We start from the raw sequence: 21249 nt of genomic DNA, 5'->3' as shown, positions 1-21249 counted from the left end.
AGCAAGGGGTCCCCTAAAAAATGTCCCTGGAAGCCTCCAGGGACTCCAAAGTCTGCCTTTTAAGACTCCAGAGCCCAGAGGCGGGGAAACCTAACACTCCTTTCTGATAAGCCCTTGCACTGTCTCTTGCCCACAAATACAATGGTCCTCATTAGCTTTCACTGGGGCTTTGAACTCCACACAAAACCCTTCCCTCCCCTAACTGCCTGCTGGAGCGGCCCTGGGGCCCGGCCATGTCAGCATTTCCTCTGTTGTCTGTTTTTAAGGTGTTCATAATGGAGCCGTTTTTTCTGCTCCACGCTCCCCCCCAACCCCAGGTGAAATCTCAGTCTAGGAGGCTAGTCTGCTGCTTTCCAATCACCGACAGCTCTTTTCTTACTGCCGGAGAATAAACTAGGTTGCTTTCGAGTGGGAGCAGTTTTTAGCACTTGGTGGCAGGGCCGGTAAACTGGGGCAATTCTTACGTCCTGGGTACTAACCAGGCAATCGGAAAGGCCGCCAAGAGCAAGGCTGAGAAAGGGGGATTGCTGGAGCCCTTTCTCCCTCTGGCCCAAACCCACCAGCTGGGCTCCAAAAAATCACTGGGAAGTTAAACAGCTCAAAGGTAGAACGCTTCTGTCCTCAGAAGCAATGTTTTAGCTGTCCCGGAGGGCCCGGCCAGCCCACAGAATCTGATTCCATCCCTGAGGCTGCTGGCTTCTCACACGCATGATGACGTGTATGTTGAGTCTGGAGGGAGCTTGGGGCATGGGGAGCAGCTCCAGGGGAAAGGGACACCCCCCGCCCTCCAGATAAGGTGAGCGTGGCAGGGTACAGAGTGGGCAGTGTTTGCCCTCAGTGAAGGCTCACCCCTCCATCTCTGTGCCCTTTCTCCCTGGGTACCAGTCCTGAACTCTGACCCCGAAGCTCACTCTACAGCACACTATCCTCAGGGGATGAGGTCAAATAAGGCTGCCCACCCCTCCATCCCCAAGCCTCCACTCTCCCTGCAGGCTAATCCCTGCTCCCACTGCCCAGGCCCAAGCCCCTGCTGGATCCGTGCAGACCAGGAGGCAGCTCCCCTGGTGAGCACCCTTTCAGGGAGAAGGGCAGCAGGTGCAGCCGGCCATGGCCCTGCACAGCAGGCTCATCCCCTCCCCTCTGTGGACAGTTCCTCCTCTATCAAGTGAGGATACTGGGGCCCTAGACCATCTCCCGTGGTCCCTGCACATTTAAAACAACGCATTTGTGAAGTCAAGTGAATGTCGACCTGGTAGACTTCAACGCAGCGTCATGAGGTGTGATGAAAGCACAGACAGTTTAGAAGAAGCTACTTTGAAGCCTGTCGCCCCCCAGTCTTCGCTCCTCAGCTGGCCTTGACTTGCAGGGTCTCGCTTTCCCTGCCCCACACATTCCCAAAGCCCCAGCTTTCCCTGACGGCTCTTAGGTCAAGGACGCCGGAGCTCCCTCAGCAGATGAGGCAATGGCAGAGGGGCTGTTTATAAACCCACGTGCTGGTGAAGCCGGGACCTCCTGTGTCCTGGGAACCCCCAAGTCGCTGAGCCTCACATCTGCACACAGCTGGGGAAGCACGCCTCCCCGGGACCCACCTCCCTGTGTGAGCAATACCACTGATCCACAGTTTAGGGATTAAGCGCAATGCATATCGCCGCTCTCTGGGGATGCCCTTGATCTCTCCATTTATTACATTACCTCAGTTCCCTCTTCGAGCACTTGTGAGTAAACTATGCTTAAGGTGATCGCAATACTGCTGTGGCAGCTCCAGGAGGCCATGGGGACTTCCAGCTCTTGTCTAGGGCTGCATGTACCACAGTTCAGGCAAACCCAGGATGGGGAGGAAGGTGATGATACAATTAATGATGCTACAATGAAATTCTTTAGAACAGATTTTCTCTAGGTCCGCTTTTAGTAGAAAAATACATACAATATGTATTTCATAGGTGAAAACCTATCGTCCTACATACAGGGAACATTTTTTTTTTTTTTAGAATTGTAGCCGACATTTATTTTACTTACTTATTTATTTATTTTTGGCCACACCGCATGGTGTGTGGGATCTTAGTTCCCCGACCAAGGATTGAACCCCAGACCCTCAGCGGTAAGAGCGCAGAGTCCTAACCACTGGACCACCAGGGAATTCCCCAGGCAACTTTCTAGTAAGTTATTCCAAAAAGCAAGGCGTCCCTACAAGGATAATGAAGCGTCATTCAAAGAGTAGCAAGGCCTCACTTAAAAATCTCGCTGGAGATTAAACCGACCACCCGCCGGCAGACCCATTTCTACTCCACAAGGACACCACCTGCCCGCAGGGCCGAGCGTATGCAGAGCAGCGCACCTGACACCTAGTTGATTGTCCAGGCTGTGGACTGTTTGGGCTTCTTCCTTCGCCTGCTTCCTCCCCTCCAGTTGACTTGCTAGAAGACCAGGGAGAATGCAAAGCCACTGGTCTCGTGGGGAAGGAGACTGAAAGCACGCACCAGTCTGCTGTTGGCTTTGGCACGTCCGGTCCTTTACCACGTTCTCAGCAACATTGCCGCCCCAGCCTGTGTTCACCCCGAGGCTCTGTGCCCCACGCCAGGCCAGACACTGGGTAAGTTAGAATGTCCCAGGTGTGGTTTCCATCACCCGAAGGCAGGTGATGGATCTAGTTCAGTGGTTCTCAACCAGGGAAGCTTTCAGTGATGTCTGGAGACATTTTTGCTGGTCACTTGGGAGAAGGGTGCTATTGGCGTCTAGTGGGTGGAGGCCAGGGAGGCTGCTAGACACCCTACAAGGCAGAGGCCAGCCCCCACAACCAAGAACTATCTGCTGTGGTTGAGGAGGTGGGGCCAAATGAACACACCTGATACCCAAGGGCACGATGCAGGAAACGTCAGATTCTGAGCACCCCAGAGGCGCGGGGGAAAGGGAGACAAGTCACCAGGGCTGCTGCAGCCTCCGTTTCCATTTTTGTAAAATAAGTGGCTTAAAGTTTGTGCTTTTATTAACTGCCACTGGCGGAGCTGTTTCCACCCCTTCCTCTCTGAGGCATAAAATCTTGTTCTACTCTCACAGTCTTAAATTAGGAATATTTGGTGGTGTGATCATGTATGTTTAAAACCAAACAGAAATTTCCTGTTCCCCAGCACAAAATAAAATTCCAGTTCATAAAAGGGCCTGTAAAATCTCATAATCAAGCCCATTAGCTGAGCAAAATGTTCCGCTTTGATTTTGTGGTGTTTAGCTTTCTTTTCTTAGAACTACTTCATTAGCGTGCTTTTAACGGAGGCTCCTCCAGCCTGCTTCTTGAAATTGCCGAGAAAGAAAACACACGGCTTTAAAGCACAAGATACGAGAGCCACATCCCTCCCCCTTTGAATCCTGAGACTCGGGGAGAGCAGAGAAGGCCGGGGTGCCTGCAAACGCAGTGCGGCCCCAGATACCTTGTCTCCCTGGGGCTCTGGGATCTTCTCCTGCATTTTTGCTCCCTGGCCTCATTGCCAGTGGCCTTGCTAATTTCCAGCTCTTCGCGGCTTCAGAAGACCAGATTTTCTTGATTAATAACAAAAGGTTTTGTTGAGATCAGAGCTGTTTCCCACCATCTCTATGCAAACCCTGGCAACACAGACTGTGGACATTAGCATTTCAAGGCGCTTCCTATTACGGATGGCAAGAAAAGCCCCTCTTGGTGGGTAAAATCCATTTTGTCCTCTCTGGTGACATCTGTTCTAACTTTTAAAGCCAGAAAGGAAACTAGATAATGCCAGCGCTTTGATTTACAGCACTTGTCCTTGTCCTCGGATGCTGCCAAGCTCACACGGGAGAACCCAGAAGTAATTCTGAACTCGCCGTTCCAAAGTGGGTTTTTTTGTCTTTTTCATGATTTCTTTATTACATGTTCGATGGCTTCTACACCTCACGAAACTGAGTATCTTAAACTTCCATTGTTTTGGAAAAAGAATGTAAATGTTTATTGCTGCAGATACTATTGTGTTTCATCTTCAAGTTTGCTTTCGTGGAGTGAGGAAATCGAAGCAGATTCGATTAAGCAACTGAAATATGTATACAAATATGGAAGAAAAGCCCCGCGAGTGGTAGGATAAAAAGGGAAAGGAGAGAAACCCGCCAGATCGTCACCTCCTCCTACCATCTGGGCTGCAAGCTCCGGGGTCCCTTACCCTGGTCATCCCCGAACAAAGCTGAAGGCAGATTCCAGCCGGTTCTCCATTCACTATTCATTCAGGGGTCCATCCGCTCCTTATGCATTCAGCCAACTGCTGCGCTAAAGGGCCTCCTCCCAGGATTGACATGGTAATGAAGTGTCCGTGCGGCTCCTGAAAAGGCCGCCCTAGGTATGTGCCCCTCTGACAAACCCACCCTTTCACCCCGCGGAGGCCCCCCAATTATCTCATAACATGACAGCATCCTCGCAGAGGGCTCCCGGCTCTGGAGCTGGGCACGTTCATCACGTGGCCGGGCTTCCCTTCGCCGGCTGGGGCGGCCAGCCTCCCGGGTCCCCGCCTCTCGCCGGTCCCGCAGCCGCTGTGCTCCAAAGCGGCTGTGCCCGCCAGTGCCAAGGCCGCCGGGATGCTGAGTACCTGGAATTCCTGTTTGATCATCTTCAGGTGTTAAAGGTCCACCGAAGAGCTAAACCATGTCACATGAACTTGCTGCTGGAGGACCTTATAATTATAATGCCCGGCAAGGAAACCAGACAGAACCTGGGGGGTCTGGGCCGGCGGTGGGATGTGTTCGGTACTGAGAGCGAGGAGAAGTTAGCTAATGAATCGTGCTCAGATTCTAGCAAATGACTTTCGCTCGACTAATAAGTGTGTCTGAACTTTATTTAAACTGGCCCAGGTCAATAAAACTCAAGAGGAAGCAGTGGAGTTGGGGGAATTTATAGAAAGACTGCACCATCTGCAACTTATATGTGTTCTGCCCTGATACAATGATTTCCTTTAATTTAATGTGACATTTAAGAGCCTTTTTGGAAAGAAAAATGAATATTTCTATATTCTATTTGCAATAACCTCACCTGACTCTGCACATAGCCAAGAAGAATAAATGTCACATTCATGGCACACAGTTGCGGGCGTCCTGGAGAGGGGACCTGGGAGCAGGGAGGCAAGCAGGGACCGCATGCAAGATGGATCTGTGGCTGCCAACCGGAACTCACAGAGCAGCCCGTTCGGACAGGCCGTGAGGAAGCCATGTTTTCCTTGAAGAGCAGCAGGGAGACAGGCCAGCGTGACCCCAGCTTTCTGCCGGTGCCCCATTCCCTCTTCAGAATCTTTCCAAAGCTTCTAGGTCGAGATTGAGCTGTCCCGCCATCGCAGGACTTGGAAATGCATCCCTGGCAGACACTTGTCCTTCATTCATCGTTGAAATAGAGCCCTCTGCCTGCTGACCTCCAGGGGCTACAGGCTCGGGGGACAAGAAGAAGCAGGAGGCGGTCTGGGTGCATCCTCCCAGGAGGGACCACACCCCTGCTATGCACACCCCAAGGCCCGAGGACCAGCTTTTTGTGGGGTGTGGAAAGGAGCTTGGGTTCTAGGGCTGGGGCGGCCACAGGCCACTTGCAAGGGCCTTCACGATGCTGGATAGACCCAAAGGTGGGAAGCAGAGGAGAGACTGGAGGCAGGGAAGCGCTGCTGCCCCTCTCCCTGGGCCCCCTGAATATCAGAAGTGGTCCCACTCCCCTTCTACCCTGTGCCAGGGAGGGAGCAGAGAGGGGTGGGAAGGGGGCCCTTGCCCAGGCCTCAGGGGTTCTTGCCAGGTAACAGGAAGCTGTGCATCTCGGAGAATATGCTCATTCCTCGATTTTCCCAACAATCTCTCCCCAGGTTTATCACTTAATCGAGACCCGCTCTCCCACAGTGGCCGCGCCCTCAGGCAAATAACCCTTTCAAAGCGTCCAGTGTTTCTGAGCACGGCTGGGCTGTCCCCTCCGCGTGTGACCCGGGCAAGCTCGAGCCTCGCGTGGGAGCCCCACGCAGAGCCTTCAACGCCACGGGTCCTGGGAGCTGAGTCCCCCCAGTGGAGGTGCCTCCGGGGCTGGGAGCTGAGAGCCGTCTTGTCACCAGGCTCCAACTCGCCCCAGACTCTGTCTGACAAGGCGCGTTATGCAGACGACGCCTGCCTTGGGGTCAGGGGACCCTTGGGCCTCAGTCAACCATGTGACTCCCTCAGGCTAGAACCCTGCTTTGCATCATCCCCAGGCTCCCCTTCCCCTGCATCCCCCGACCCCTGACCTGCAGGACCCACAGCGTGCAGGACCACCTGACGTTTCCAGAGCTGAGGGGGTCCCTCAGCGGAGGGGCAGCTGGAGGGCCTTTGTGACGGGGGTCTCCTAGTGCCCCAGCCCCTCTCCCCGGTGATCAGTCAGTCCCTTGAACACAGATCCCTCCTTCCCTCACTCTGTCTGACACCCACCATCAGCGCCCAGCCCTGACCCCGGAATCTCACAGCTTGTGTTTCTGCAGGCAAGAACCTCACCCACCATGAGTCCACTGTCACCGCAGAAGTGACTTGCTGCCCCCCAAGGAGGATGGGGGTCCATGGACCAGTAGACAGCCTGGAAAGAAACTCAGGGGAGGTGTGACCAGAAGGTGAGGGAGAGAGGCCACACTCAGGAGAGCCAGGGAGGGCGTCCCCAGCTCCCAATTCCAGGCCCACAGAACTGCACCCAATACAATGGCTGTCATTTCAGGCCATTATATTGGGGTCCTTTTCCGTACAGTCCTAGATAACTAAACCGCTTTTATTCAGGCCTGAATCATTCCTTGGATTCCAAGGTACCACTGCTTTTGTTTTTGTTTTTTGCTTTCCGTTTTATGACTTTCCTAAATCATGGCTGACTGCTTCTCCAGGAGTCCAGCTTATAATAGCCAAACAGTCTGTGCACGGTAGTCTCATTACAAAACCTATCTATCTTCCTTAAATATCCCAGAGCAGTAAAACTAAAAATATTATCAACTTACTTTGGCTGGAGTTACCAACAGCCTTTCCACAGCATTTAACTTCCTCATCTCTCTGACCCAAGTTTACAGGAAAAAATATATGTGCAGATCGCCCTGAAGATCTACGCTTTGGAAAGACGTCGCCTAATCACCTCTTTCTGTCAATACCATCCATCCTCGGGGCCATTCGGTGCCCTTAGAGGCCGCCGCATTCCCTGAGTCCCCCGACGGCAGGGTCCCCTGTCCTTCCTGCCAGCCTCCCCACCCTGCATCCAATTCCACCTGTGGTTTGAAAGCACAGCTCACTTATCTCTTAGTCAACCGAACCACATAGCTGGTCAGCAAATATTTACTGAATGAGCCTCGTGCACTGGGTGCTCCCACAGCCTCCCCTCACCCCCTCTTCTCCCCTCCCTATCCCACCACAAGTCTTCCTGTGAGGACATTCCTGACCTTCCAAGTTCCTACACTCCCAGATGTAAACACCTTCCCCACCTTAGCCCCACAAGCCACTGACCAGAGTCTGCTGATCACTAGACCAGCGGAAGGGCCCCGTGGTCGCAGGAACAGGGCAGCGGACTCACACCTGGCCAGTTCCTTTTTTCAAACTAACAGTTTATTAACACTCAAAGAAACCATCTTAGCACCGTGTAATTCTGTGTTAATCATTCAGGGGATGCCCGCCAACCGTATACTAAGAAAACCAAGAAGGCATAAATAAATAAATCATGGTGCCCAACCTTGATGTCTGGTGAGGAACACAGATGCAGACCCGGATATGGAGGAAAGGAGGTCAGGGCTAGAGCACAGGCGGGCACAGGTGAACACAGGTGCCATGGGAGCACGGGGAAGGGCGATTCTCCCAGCGTGGGAGGAACAAAAAAGACTTAACAGTGAAGGGCACATTTGAGCAGGCCCTTGAAGGACGCAATTCCACCAGACAGAAAAGGGAGAAGGGAGGTCCATGCAGAGGGTCCAGGGAGGCCTGAGTGAGTCTATTTCTTTACCTCCATCAGTGAACCAATGGCTAATGACATAATGGGTCAGCCCAGGGCCAGGACTGGGGTGAAGGGATACAGGGAAGTGACGCCTTGAGTGTAAAATTGAAGGAGATGTCAAAAAACTCAGTGATCAAGATAAAACCCATTTCATGCAGTATGTAAGAAGTCAAAATTAATGCAAAATATGGCTAACAAAATGCCATACTGTTAAATAAAAAACAGACCAGTATTACTGATTTTTCCTTCTGTTTCTGCCTCATTTTCACCGTTAACCTGCCGCTTTTAAAGTGTTCACAGCTATGGGCATTTGTGCACTTCTCTTTACCCATAATTCCCTTTACTTTATTTCCAGGGAAAATGAGAGAGAGAAAAAAATACATGAAAATAGTTTGAACCAAAAGCTCATTCATTCCTGTCTTGGCCTTCAGCAAATTCTTCCGTCTACAAATTCCCTCCTTCTTTTGGAAAAACTTGAGTCTGGGAGCTGGAAGCTTCTGGGAGCTAGAAGCTTTCCTTCATACCGAATACTGTTCAATACCCTTTTCCTCTGTTAGCCAATGAACAGGGCAAACGTGCACGCCAAAGGCTTCAAGCTGGCCTGGGAGCCTGCGGATATGTGCGCATCCTGCGGGAAGCTGCAGAGCCGGGCAGGAAGTTGCAATTACGAAGAGGTTGGGCTTCTGCAGAAGCTGAGCAGTGCTGGCCTGAATAAACCCAGGCTTATCAAAAGAAGGGATATGGGAGTGAATCTGGTAATTAATAGGATTGCAGGTTTCAAAGGAAAAGGGAGGAGACCAGGCCAGCTTTGTGGCGCCCAGCACTTTCCCTAAAGGCACAGACAGAAACAGGATAAACAGCCCCGGGGCAGGCGGGGATGGACCACCTCCAACTGTGGGGCAGGCTCTCTCCTCCTTTATGTCCTCCCAACAGTCACCTGTTTGCTCGAGACCCTTTCTCTTCTATCATTACTGACTCCTTCGCTTTTCGAGATAATTATCATTGGGGATGAAGTTTCTTACTCTTGGGTCCTAGCCAAGTGACCTTATTTTCAGAGTTTAAGGAAGATTTTCAAATTTCTCTTGTAGGTTCCAATTTCAACTCATTTTTAACAAAATTTTCTAGAAGCCACTAAACACTGAAATGTGTATTTCGGTAAAAGTGAATCCATTTCATCCCAAAGGCCAGACAGTGCAACACAGGAGAGCCTGGGGGTTACAGAAAGCCACACTACCCGAGATCCGCCCAGAGCCCGTCTGCTGTGGACTGAGAGTTCTCTGGGGACCGGCACACAGCCAGCGTGGCTGGCCACATGTGTGAGCCGCTTTGCTTTCAGAACCACCCGCCAACCCATGTGAGCCAGGAGCCTGGGCTCTCCATTCAGAGCCTACAAGTGTCTACTGAAGCGGAACAGGAAGGGGAAAGCTCAGAGGAAAGGGTTTCTCCCTCCCGTGACCCTGAAAGAGACCCAGTTGTAGCCTGCAGGGCTGGATGGGAAGACTTAGACAAAAATCACAGAACTGGGAGGACAAAAGGTCACACTGGGTTTCTATGGCATGGTGGAAAGCCAGATCACCTCGTAGTCAAGAGAGCTGCCCTGGCACCCTATGAAACACCTGCTGTATTTCTGAGATCCACCCTGACCCTCGGTGCGCTCATTGGGACAAGGGCTGGGGCTGACGGAGTAGGTGACACGCCCTCCCTCGAATCCCAGGTCACTCCAATCCTGTTCCCTGACCTGTTCCTCCTCTTCCACTCCCTCCGTGCAGGCTCCAGGGATCTCTCTGAAGGGTGAGTCATACCTGGTTACCCACCTGCTTCAAAGTCACCCCTGACCATCCACATCAAGCATTTACCTGCAAGGAGCACCACTGCCTGCAGCGTCCGCTCCGCACTCCTGAGTCCCCCAGCACGTGGCCTGGCCTGAGGTCCAGCTCCTCAATGACCCCTTCTGGTGCCCTTGTCCCCTTGTTTGGCTTGAATTCCCCACCTTGTGTTCAAATTCCTAAAGGAATTTGAGGTAGTGCCCACCTCCAATGGAGGAAGGAACGTAGAAGGCAGACCATCTAAGGTCTTTCCCCCACTGTCATCAGCATTGCTATTACCATCGCACACCACACCTACCATCTTCTAAGCCCATCTCCCCAGCAAGTCTTGTCTCCCATGACCCAGGTTATAAGGCCCCTGCTCTGGGCTTCCCAGCACCCCAGTCCTGCCTCTCTCCTAGAACTCACCATGTGGCATCACGACATACACCTTCATTCACCTGCCTCTCCTTTCATCTTTGCTTCCTATGCTTCTATTCTGATAGTTCCCATAGCACTGATGCTCAAGATGAATGAATGAATGAATGAATGAATGGGAGAAGGGACAGACACATCTATCCCACTGTGCGCGCACAGAGGTTCTTTCATTGTTGAGCCTCTTCTCAAGGACGTCTGATGATGACAGAGCCCTCCCTGCTCCCCTAGGCTCCAAGGTGCTGAGAATCACGAGTATTCCCGTCTGTCCAGCTGCATCCTCCCTGCCACAGCTGTTGCCCACCCACCTTCAACCAGGAGCAGAGCGGAGGGGCAAATCTGCGTGGCACCGCTTTAGGCCTCCTTTCACCTGGAACACTGACTGTTCAGCACATCTTCGCCCTGGAGATTCCCACCAGCTGGTTCACAAAACCGAAGGGCTGAGTTTTCTCTACAGAGAATGTCTTCTGCTTCCCCTTCAGAAAGGACACTGGAGTCTGAAGTACCCAGCACAGTTCAGCTTAGCCTCTTTGCCTTGAAACCTCGTTTGTTTCCTCTGGGGCTATCAGGAATAAGGACCTGGCTGAAAGCTCTCATAAGGCAGCAGGGCCCTCTGCCACTCCTCCTTCCTGGAACTGAAGCTGAGTAGCTTTGTGCAAAAAGGGAGACGAGTGGGCGGACACCTTTCCTAAGCCTTGATAGCCACTTGAGACGGTCCTCAATCGTTCCTGACCTTCCCCCAATTAAATAACCTCAATTCCCTAAACTTTCTTCAAAAGGATCATCTACTCAGCAAGAGGAGAGAAATGCTCAGAGCCTTCAGAAGGCGAGGAAAGAACCAGGCTCTGTCCTGATTGAAGACACAACCAGTGAGATTGGTGAGCAGAGTTGCTTTCTATAGGTAAGATTCTTTTTTATATTTATTTTATTTATTGTCATTTATTTTTGGCTGCTCTGGGTCTTCGTTGCTGCGCGCGGGCTTTCTCTATTTGCGGCATTCAGGGGCTACTCTTCGCTGCAGTGCGCAGGCTTCTCGTGGCGGTGCCTTCTCTTGTTGCAGAGCATGGGCTCTAGGAGCACAGGCTTCAGCAGTTGTGGCACACGGGCTCAGTAGTTGTAGCTTGCAGGCTCTAGAGCTCAGGCTCAGTAGTTGTGGTGCACGGGCTTAGTTGCTCCACAGCATGTGAGATCTTCCCAGGCCAGGGCTCGAACCTGTGTCCCCTACATTGGCAAACGGATTCTTAACCACGGTGCCACCAGGGAAGCCCCAGAGTTGCTTTATAGGTGAAAGGAGGTGATAAACATGAAGATTTTCATTTTAGTGCAAATTACCGCGGCACAGCCCTCCTGGGGCAAATTCCCAACTTCCTGGTCCATCATGGACTAGCTCTGAAAATGCCAATTTTCTTTAGGTGACGAGTCAGAAATTTCAGGGCCTCATAAGGAGTGCTCCCCAGAAATAAATTTTAGAAGTGTATTATTTGACACCACTACTTTAGAGGAGTGACATTAAAACTAATGAAAAAGGGAACGTTTGTTTTCCCTCTCCCTTTTGAAATGGCAGCAATAACATTCCAAATTAAGGAGATTTCCAAAAGCATCATACCTTTGGGCAATGCAACAGGAAAAGATATTCTGCAGAAGCTGATCATCTAACAGGTCACACTGTACCTGCTTCCCATCAGGCTGTGGTTTCGCTATTGGGAAATGAATAAATCAGAGGCGTGATGGCAAACTAACATCTTTACCCTTCAGGCTTAGAAAGTCAGTTAATTAAAGCAACAAGGTGCTAACGGGTGTTTGCACTTTCCTCTCCCTGCTTTTTGTGCATCACATGTGCAAGTGGCTGTGTGGGCCCCCCACTCAGACCTCCTATTGTCCAAATGCACCATTTAGCCAGCAAACCTGGTGGCTGAGTGCTGACTTTCTCAAGCCCGATGTAGAACCTTCTAGAGGTAGAAGGTGTGTCAGTTAGGTTAAATTAACTTAATGAAGTAAGGCAGTCAAGATCTGACTTCAGTATATACATCCATGTCCTTTACTTTCTCCCGATGTCGTGGATACCTGTGAACTGGTTATGCATCTTTCATCCATTATCTTATCTGCTGAGAAAAAAATAAATTCATTCACTCCATGAACATTCATTGAGGACTTCTAGGTGCTTGGCAGGCGCAAGGTGCTGGGAACATGGAACAAGAAGTCCCAAGCAGATCCCTAAGAAGCTGGCAGTGCCCTGGCGAGGCAGAATTAGCAAAAGCCACGTGCCAATGCTTACCCTGCTTGTTTCAGCTTCGGGGGCCATCTACCCCAGGTAGGATGGGACCTCGAGGGAGGAACAGCCCTCTTCTAACTGGAGGGTTAGGCCACAAGAAGGCTTTGCAGAGGCAAGTCTCAAATGAGAGATCTTCCAGGCTATACTGGGGAGGGGGCACGGGGCTCTGTGGAAAGCTGACAAGCACCAGGGTGGCCTGCCCTGGCCTGTTCGGGGAGCAGGGATGGTTGTGAGTGACTGAACGTTGGATGCAGGGACCCAGGGACCAGGCCAGGGGATCAGGCTGAAGAGGGAGGCGGTGGGCGGCCCGTGGAGCTGCTGCCTTGAAGGGCTGGGTCTTCTGTCCCCTGGGGGGTCCACCAAATGTGAGAGTCTGAGAAACTCCTCTAGTGGCAGCTGAAGAAGAGAACTGAGCAGGTTCTTCCATCCCTCGCTCACCGTTTATGAGGAGGAACGCGCTGTGTGCCGCGGATGAGATTCCCCGGCCCCGGGACGGACACGAGGGCCATGCGTGTGCCCTTGAGCGGTCACTTCGCCCGAGGTGGACAGGCCATCCCTGGGATCCCGCCGACTCTGAGATTCCCTAATGCTGATGCGCCACGTCCCTGGAAGATGCTGCAGGTGGCACCAGGCGGAGTGGAAGGATCTCCTTTCCTCAAGATCTGCAGGTGGACGAAACCAACCAACTCAGCAGCTAACCGAGAATCGTCTGCCTGGTGACAGTCACTGCGGAGGACAAGAGATGAGTAAGAAAAGGCAGCTGAGGGCTTCCCTGGTGGCGCAATGGTTGAGGGTCCGCCTGCCGATGCCGCCTGCCGATGCAGGGGACGCGGGTTCATGCCCCGGTCCGGGAAGATCCCACATGCCGCGGAGCGGCTGGCCCCGTGAGCCATGGCCGCTGAGCCTGCGCGTCCGGAGCCTGTGCTCCGCAACGGGAGAGAACACAGCAGTGAGAGGCCCGCGTACTGCAAAAAAAATAGCACAAAGTGACCTTCCGGGTTCCTTTTCGGCAGTAACATTTTATGAGTACACGAACACAACAGATTAAATGTCCAGGCCTGATAATCCTCCGCCACCAGGATTCCAGGCAGCGTCCACTGCTCCCGTCTTGGACTTTCACCCAGCACTTCTGGCTCCGTTGCTTCCCCAACCCGATGCCCATTAACACCCCCTCCCAATCCAGTCAGGTGTGCTTGGCTAGCAGCCCAGGGGCCCAAAACAGCAGCTGATGAGCCTTTAGCTGGACCCACTGATGGACACTCGGCTCCCTTTCTTCCAAAATCTGGTCTGGCCTGGTCTCCCGTGGCTTTGTTAACACTTGGTTTTAGGCTGTGGGTGGCAAACTATATCCTCTGAGCGTGCCTTCAGGACACAGGGGTCCCCCTCGGGTGGCTTTGGACGCTTATGTTGAAACCTGAGTGCACAGGGGACAGGGGAGGCTGCCAGAGGAGCTGCAAGGTATCCTCATCATTCCCTCCCTGGCCCAGGGACTCTCATACTGGGCAAGGATCAGAATCCCCCGGGGGGGCGTGTCGGCACAGAACTCTGACCTCTCCCCAGGGCTTCTGACTCATGGGTCTGGGGTGGGGTCGGAGAATTTGCATCCCTGATGCTCCCAAAGGGCCCATGTCAAGGGCCACACTTTGAGAGCCGCTGCCCTAGTGCCCCAGTGAGACGGGGACAGTTCTGGCCCCTGAACACGGCCCCACCCCCCGGGTCTGTGATGAAAGCTCCTTGCCAGGGCCACAGGCCACCGCAGTCCCTCTGCTGAAGAGCTTACAGGACTCGGCCGGGAAGCAGCCCAGCCCGGCGCAGGTGGCTCTGAGGGGGAGGCTCTGGGGGAGGGGGCCCAGGTGGACCAGGGAAGATTTGGGGAAAGTGACACTTGAGACTGAGGGACAAAGGAGGGCCAGGCCACGAAAGGGAGGGGATGAAGGGAGCCCCAGAGAGGGGGACTGACGCAGGCACCCGCACCTGGCACAGGAGAGAACTCGGTGTCCCGGAGAGCAGCAAGCAGGTCGGGCAGGAGCTCAGGCTGGACGGTGGGCCAGGGCGTGACCCGCGGGGCCTTCGGGACAGCCAGAGTCTGGACATAACCCAGAAAGCAGGGGCTGCTGGGAGGGATCGGAGGGAACAGCCCTTCGAGGGGCCGGGGCCAGGGGTCCGGGGACCCAGGATTGAGTGGGGAGAGTTGAAGGGGTGGGTAGCTCAGGCTGCTATCACAACATACCACAGACTGGGTGGCTTAAGTGACAAACACTTCTTTCTCACAGTTCTGGAGGCTGGAAATCCAAGATCGTGGCCTTGGCAGAGTCCGTGTCTGGGGAGAGCCCTCTGCCCTCTGCAGGGCTGCTCCACACATGGGGTAGGGGCAGCAGGCTTCCTGGCGCCTCCTCTTCTACGGACACTCATCCCACCATGGCGGCCCCTCCCTCATCTAATCCTGACCACCTCCCAAAGGCCCACCTCCAAACACCATCACACTGGGGTTAGGGCTTCAACATATGAATCTGGGGGGGACACAAACATCCGGTCCATAGTGGGGCGGGGCGGAGGGGAGAAATCAGAGCTGACGTTTACTTCAGTTTCCAAAGGGCTTCACGTGGGAAAAAGCCAGTACTGTTGAAGAAACATTGGGCCATCTCTGAGAAGCCGCATGCTATCTTCCCTATACTCTGGTAAAGAGCAGGTCACCTCTAACTACAATTTTCTTTCCACAAGCAAACTGAAAGGAGGTACTGTCAGTTAAAAATTAAACAACAAAACGAAGCTCAGACCATGTGAGTGTCATGTTTTTTTAAAAAGCAATCAATTACTGGTTTTCTCTTGATCCCGACAGGATCAAAAAAACATTTGGTAGCATTCCCTGACGGTCAAAATCCATTCGTAAATGGTTACACAGTCTGTGCCTCGCTGTGGATGTCCTGTACTTCCGTGTTGGCCCCGTGTTCTTCAGCTCTTCTCCTCCCTGGGCTCCTTGCTCAGCAAACATTTTTCAGTACGTACACGCGGGCCTTCTCATTGCCCCTTTCCCACTGATTTGGGGGCAACTGAAGACACTGATCTCTTGTTTTAAAATAAGAATCAGTGAATGGACTTTGATGCAGAGAATGTCTTTTTTTTTTTAATTGAAGTATACTTCATTTACAATGTTGTGTTAGTTTCAGGTGTACAGCAAAGTGATTCAGTTATACTATATGTATGCATGTGTGTATATATATGTATGTAGATATATACATATGTATGTATGTGTAGTGTATATTCTTTTTCAGATTCTTTTCCCTTGTAGGTTATTACAAAATGTTGAGTATAGTTCCCTGTGCTATACAGTAGGTCCTTGTTGGTTACCTATTTTATTTATAGTAGTGTATACCTGTTCATCTCAAACTCCTAATTTATCCCTCCCCACTTTCCCCTTAGAGAATTTTTCATTGCAGCCAACATTTCAAATGCATCTTCATCCATCCCTTCTCGTGGCCTGTGCCATGCACTGTCGTAGGTATTGGGGTACAGGGGTGCAAAGGATGAACCAGGCCCTGCTCCCGGGGAGCTCATGCTCTGAGAACATTACAAAGGGCATTAGGAGCCATTCAAGGAACCAGAGCAGGTCGGCACGAGAGGGGACACCTGCCTGAAAGCCACCTGACCCATCTGACCAGGGCTTAACCCTGAGCCCAAGGCTGACCCTTCAATGCCGCCCCCTTAGGACAAGCTGGACATCCTGCAAAACCTCTCCAAGCCAACCTCGGGCTCTCATCTCTTGCTCTCAGGAACTTCAAACATTCAACACAGAGTCAAGACATTAAAACAAAACACACACGCACACACAAAAAAACCCTCTTCCAGTCTTCAAGCTCCACTTTATGACCTAAAAAGCAAAATCTTTCTAAAGCATAACAAGCTACTTCAGATGAAGAAAACAACGGACTCTAAAAAGCGAGGAATCCAGTGTATGTTCTCTGTCACGTGAGCACCAAATACCGAGAAACCATCCCGGGACGAGGAGGCCGGCCCAAACCAGCTGCTTCAAAGAGGCTGTTCTTTAGCGGAAGGCTTAACACAATGACCCTAGAAATGCCGAGGGGAAACAGTCCGAGAGCTCGCACTGGCTTTCCAAGGAGGGATGCCAGAAGGTCCCTCTTGGCAGGATTCACAGCATCAAAATCCCATTTGTAGAGAATGCCAAGTGTCAGTGGCTACGATGGCCTTTTTTAAAGATCTGTGCTTTCACGCCACTAAGAAAGAAAAGGGAACAAAAAGAAGCTAGAGATTCACTAAGCTTAAAAATTTGGAATAAAGGGTACCTTCCCCCCAGTGAATACAGCTGATGCCGCCATGGCGGCAGTGGCATCAAACCATTTGTGCTGCTTCCTTCGTGGCCGGCTGTTTGCTTTTTCAAGCCAGGAGGAGACACTACCATCGGACCCCTCTCCACAAGGAAACTCAGGGTGTTACTGCTTCTTCCTCCCCCACCCATCTTCAGGGCAACAGCTCTGCACTTGGGCCCCAGGGGGAAGATGCTTTCTCAGCTTGTCCTCTGCATCCTTGATCCGATCTCTCCAGTTTGGGTGTGAGGAAATCTGGGCCTTTTTCCTTTTCCCTGGTGCGTTTCATTTACAATGATTTTGCTAAGCAGTGTGAATGTTTACCATATGCTGGCCGTGTGGCAGAACATTTTGGCTCCCCTAAAAAGCCAGGTTGCTGAGTCACGCTGAGTCACTTGCCCCGAGAAATCCCCAGGGGGAGGGGATACAAAACAGCTGGGGCAAACACGGGGCCCTGGCTGGCCCTCCTCGGAGGGACCGGGGCGTGGACGGCGGAGCGGAGTCAGGCCAAGATTCCACAAGCGGCCGAAGCACCACGGCTCTCACCAAACAGCAAAGTCCTGTAAACGTTGCATTTCTAGAACTTTGCCTACAGAGGAGAATAGCTGAGATGGAGCCAGAGCAATGAGTAGGACTAAAGACACTTGTAGACAGAAATAATATTAAATAAAAGGCCGACAAGCAGAACTTGATCACTAAATGACTGCGTACGTTTTTGTTTTTTAATTTGTCCTCTCCAGTATTGTGTGGTGGACATTCAAAAGTCAATGAACTAATTGATTTCGACTCTGAATAATTGTGTTTTTAAATGGAACATGGGTAAATTTGGGTGGTTATTTCCTACAGTTCCTTCAATGTCCCCAAAAGTCAGACCCTTCATGGGATGATAAAATGGCCACTTCTAATCACCTTATGGCCATAAGAATCATCTTATCTAAAATGCAGGTTCCGTAGTCATCTTTCCACCTCTGCTAAGAAGCTGGGGGTCCCAGGAGTATATCTTAAAACATGATCCCAGGATTGCCCAGGAATCTTGTGAAAAAATATAAAGGGCTCAGCCCTATTCCTCACCCTACCCTCAAATTCTTATGGGATAGGTAAAGGTGGGGTCTATAAACCCATATATTCCAGAAGCTTCCAGATCATTCCAGTTGGGTTTTCCCTGGCTCTGCTTACAAGAACAAAACAGCAAAGTCCCACCACTGTCTAGATGACCCTCAATTTCTGAGCAGACGTGAAAATGTTGCCTGTGGGTTTTTGTTACTCTCTTCCACCTGAGAAAAACGTTCCTCACTATTTCTCCCATACTTGACTGAAAGATTCAGATACAGTGTGTCCATCATCCCTGTCTTTACTCCCTAATCCTGGCACCCAGTGGCTCTGCGACCTCAGACTTGTTACTTAGCCTAAGTCTCAGCTTCTGACTCACACTGAAATAGAGCCCCTAAAGCTCCTCTCGGGGTGCTGTCGGGCTCAGGTACACACCCTCGTGCAGGCTTCACGAGGACCCGGCCTTCTCCTTTACCGCACTCAGATTCCACCATGTAAGCAGGGAGACTGCTTTCTTCAAGTCTCTGATCCAATGTCACCTTCTCCATGCAGCCCACCAGGACCACCATCGAAACCATTACTCTCGGCCCCTGCTGCGGGCACTGCTCATTTCCACCCCTGCTTTATGGCCAGTCTTCACCATCTTGTAATAACCTCTGTGATTTACTCACCAATTTCGTTTCTTTGTCTCTCCCCTCTAGAATGTAGCATCCTGGTGGTCAGAATTTTCGTCTGTTTTGTTCACTGATGATTTCTAATTTCCTAGAAGAGTGCCTGGTACACAGTAGGTGTTCAGTAAGTACTGGACGGACGGATGGATGGGTGGGTGGGTGGGTGGATGGGGGGGTGGATGGATGGATGAGTGGATGGAAGGGTACCTGCCTTTGAGCTCTATTTCATCTGTGCCACCATTCACACTGGCTGCATGTCTGAGCTTGGAAAACCTGTCTCCTTTTCCAGATGAGGTAAGATATGATTACTCACAAGCCAGTCACTTCCCTCTTTAAAACCAGCTTTGTTGTTTTACTACTGACATGTTTTTGCCAGATCTGTTTGCGTGCGCCATAACTCATGTAAATGTTAATAAAGAAAACTATGAAAACAGCTTCCTACATGTTTCCTGTTCCAGGCATAATCACGTGAAAATGCAGTGTGCCGTGCGTGTGATGGAGTAACCCCCTTTACTGGGCTTCCAAATGACAGTCCCTCCCGGGGAAGACACCAATCCTAGATCTGTACATCGCCCCTTCCAACCCCAGTCTGTTCTGCACTTTCCCTGCATCACACACTTCCGGCCATGGCCTCGGTACTGGGGCCCAAGGCAGGCTCCTTCCAAGTGCTCGGGGGCTCCCTACGGGGTACGCTGCCCCGAGGGCCGCCGGCACTCAGGGCCGTTCCAACCTCAGCACTTCAAACCCCACTGACAGCGGCACGGGCTTCTGTTCCTATCGGCGATCGTCAGCCCATAAGGGGACCCTAAGGCACGGTGAGGATGGTGCAGAGTATTTTATTTCGAAATGTTATGTTTCGAACGCTTGTAAAATACTCATTGTCAATGTTTCCTCTTTTAAAGCAAGCATTTCTCCGGAAGATAATTAAATGGATTTGATACACTTTCAGAAAGCCTTAGGCAGTAACTCAGGACAGAGATGAGCCTTTGACGTCAGACAGGCCAGGGTCCAGGTTCTGGCTCCCGCCTCCTGGCTGTTCTGACAGGATGGGTGACAGGGCAGTCTCCCGGCAGGTGAGGCAGGAGAGCGCTGCGGCCCAACCCGCAGGGTCTTGCAGGGTTTAGGGAGACCAGGCCGTGAAAGGGCTTGTGCCAGGCTTGCGCCGGAGTGAGGGGGGCTGCGGGATGCCCCTCGCCACGCGGGGAAGAGGGCCTGGAGGGTGGGAGTCCCAGCCCCGCAATTCCCAGACTCTGCGGTCTCAGCCAGGGGACCTCTACCCCCTGCCCGAGCCCGGCCCGGGCCCGGCGTCTGTGATGTGGGACTCACGGCCGCACCGCGGTGCCCGGCACATCCCAGGCCTGCTTCCCACACACACACCTGCTCCCTCCCCGTCCACAGGCACTCCCACTCCTCTGTGGGACAGAGACTGGACGGGCGCCTTGGGGTTCAGGCCTGACCCCACCTGACACCTGGCCCTGCAGCCCAGCTCACCTCTGCACTCAATGCTTCCTCTGCAAAACGGGAAGGACAGTGCCTGCCCTGCTGGTCAAGGTGAGAGTCAGAGGGCAGTGCTGTTAAGTCCACCCTGTGATTCACATGCTAGGAGTTGCTCTGCAAAGACGCTATTTTAAAGTCAAAAGCGGGAGAGCTCACACACCTGTGCTCCTGGCTCCTTGCAGAGCCCCCGGCGTGGGGGTTGGGGTGGCCTGTCACTGGCGCTGGCTGCAGGCCTTGCTGTGCAGTCACCAACGGCTCTGGTTCCCTGCAAGTTCTGACTCAGTGGGTCAGGACCGGAGGCCGGCTCTGCCCCCCTGGGAGCACCCGGTCCGCGGCTCTCACGCCACACTCTGAGAAGTAAGGGTCAGAGTTGAAATGCTCCGTCCCAGCCCTCCCTGTGATGTGAGTCTCTTCATGCAGGTGGACTCACTGAGGGCAGCGGCAACCAGGGAGAGATGCCCGCAGAGCAAAAGGAAATGAAGGGCGAGGTTGCAGCTCCCCTCAAGGCCAAGGGCTCAGGCTCAGGCGCGGTAGGTGGCGGGAGCCCGCAGCTGCCGCCTCCTTGCCCTCTCTGCGCCCCGCCAGCCCCTCTTCCAAACACAACGACAGCAGCAGCCACAGAACCTAGACACTTTCTTGTAAGCGTTTTGCTCTTCTGGGTTTCTTCCTCTCTGGGGAAGCGGAGCGCAGGACTTCAGGAACTGGAGCTGCACGGCATCCTCCTGACCCCTGTCTCAGGACCAGGAATGGCATCGCGGGAAGACGGACCTCAGCTTTCCAGCAGCTCCAAGAGCCACAGCCTGGGGGCTCCCAGCCCCCTTCGCGGTACTCAAGCTTCGAGTCCGCACACCAGCAGGGTCTTCCTCGGGGAAAACGGTATCCCAGGGGTCTCTGGAAGTCAAATCAGCAAGACAATGGCTAAAGAGCCTGCCCCCAACCAGAAAGCCTGACGGCCCCACACTCAAAGTCATGACATGTAAAGAAAAATGCCAAAATCACCTTAAAATCTTGATGCTGAGAAGTGAGGAGATGTTTCTAAGATGCCGTTTCTGGAACGTCCGGAGGCACCAGGTGCTCTTACCCCCTCACCAGGGAAGCTGAGCGGTCCACAGGCGGCCACGTCTTCCCCACTCAGCTTTCCCACCCTCTCCAGGGCCCGGAGCCGGTCAGGCCATTTATCCTACTTGGTTCATCACAGATGAATATAAATCCTATACCTTAGGGGAAAGTCAGTAGGAATTCTGATTGGTTAAAA

At 52.5% G+C, this 21249-nt stretch overlaps 1 long non-coding RNA gene across 1 annotated transcript; it reads right to left on the bottom strand.

Annotated features, from left to right (window-relative positions):
* Nucleotides 1-11390: 11390 nt before the first annotated feature.
* On the bottom strand, nucleotides 11391-18609 carry LOC113624158 (uncharacterized). Its single transcript, XR_003434249.1, has 3 exons — nucleotides 18498-18609; nucleotides 12890-13177; nucleotides 11391-12281 (listed from the first exon to the last, which is right to left on the bottom strand). It is a non-coding gene; the product is annotated as an uncharacterized LOC113624158 (long non-coding RNA).
* Between the last annotated feature and the right edge of the window lie 2640 nt (nucleotides 18610-21249).

This window comes from Aethalodelphis obliquidens, unplaced genomic scaffold (genome assembly GCF_003676395.1).
Source record: "Aethalodelphis obliquidens isolate GAN/ISIS:26980383/991018 unplaced genomic scaffold, ASM367639v1 scaffold12, whole genome shotgun sequence".
NCBI lineage: Eukaryota > Metazoa > Chordata > Mammalia > Artiodactyla > Delphinidae > Aethalodelphis > Aethalodelphis obliquidens.
The sequence above is the reverse complement of the archived record's forward strand: the minus strand, read 5'-3'. Positions and strand labels throughout refer to the sequence as shown.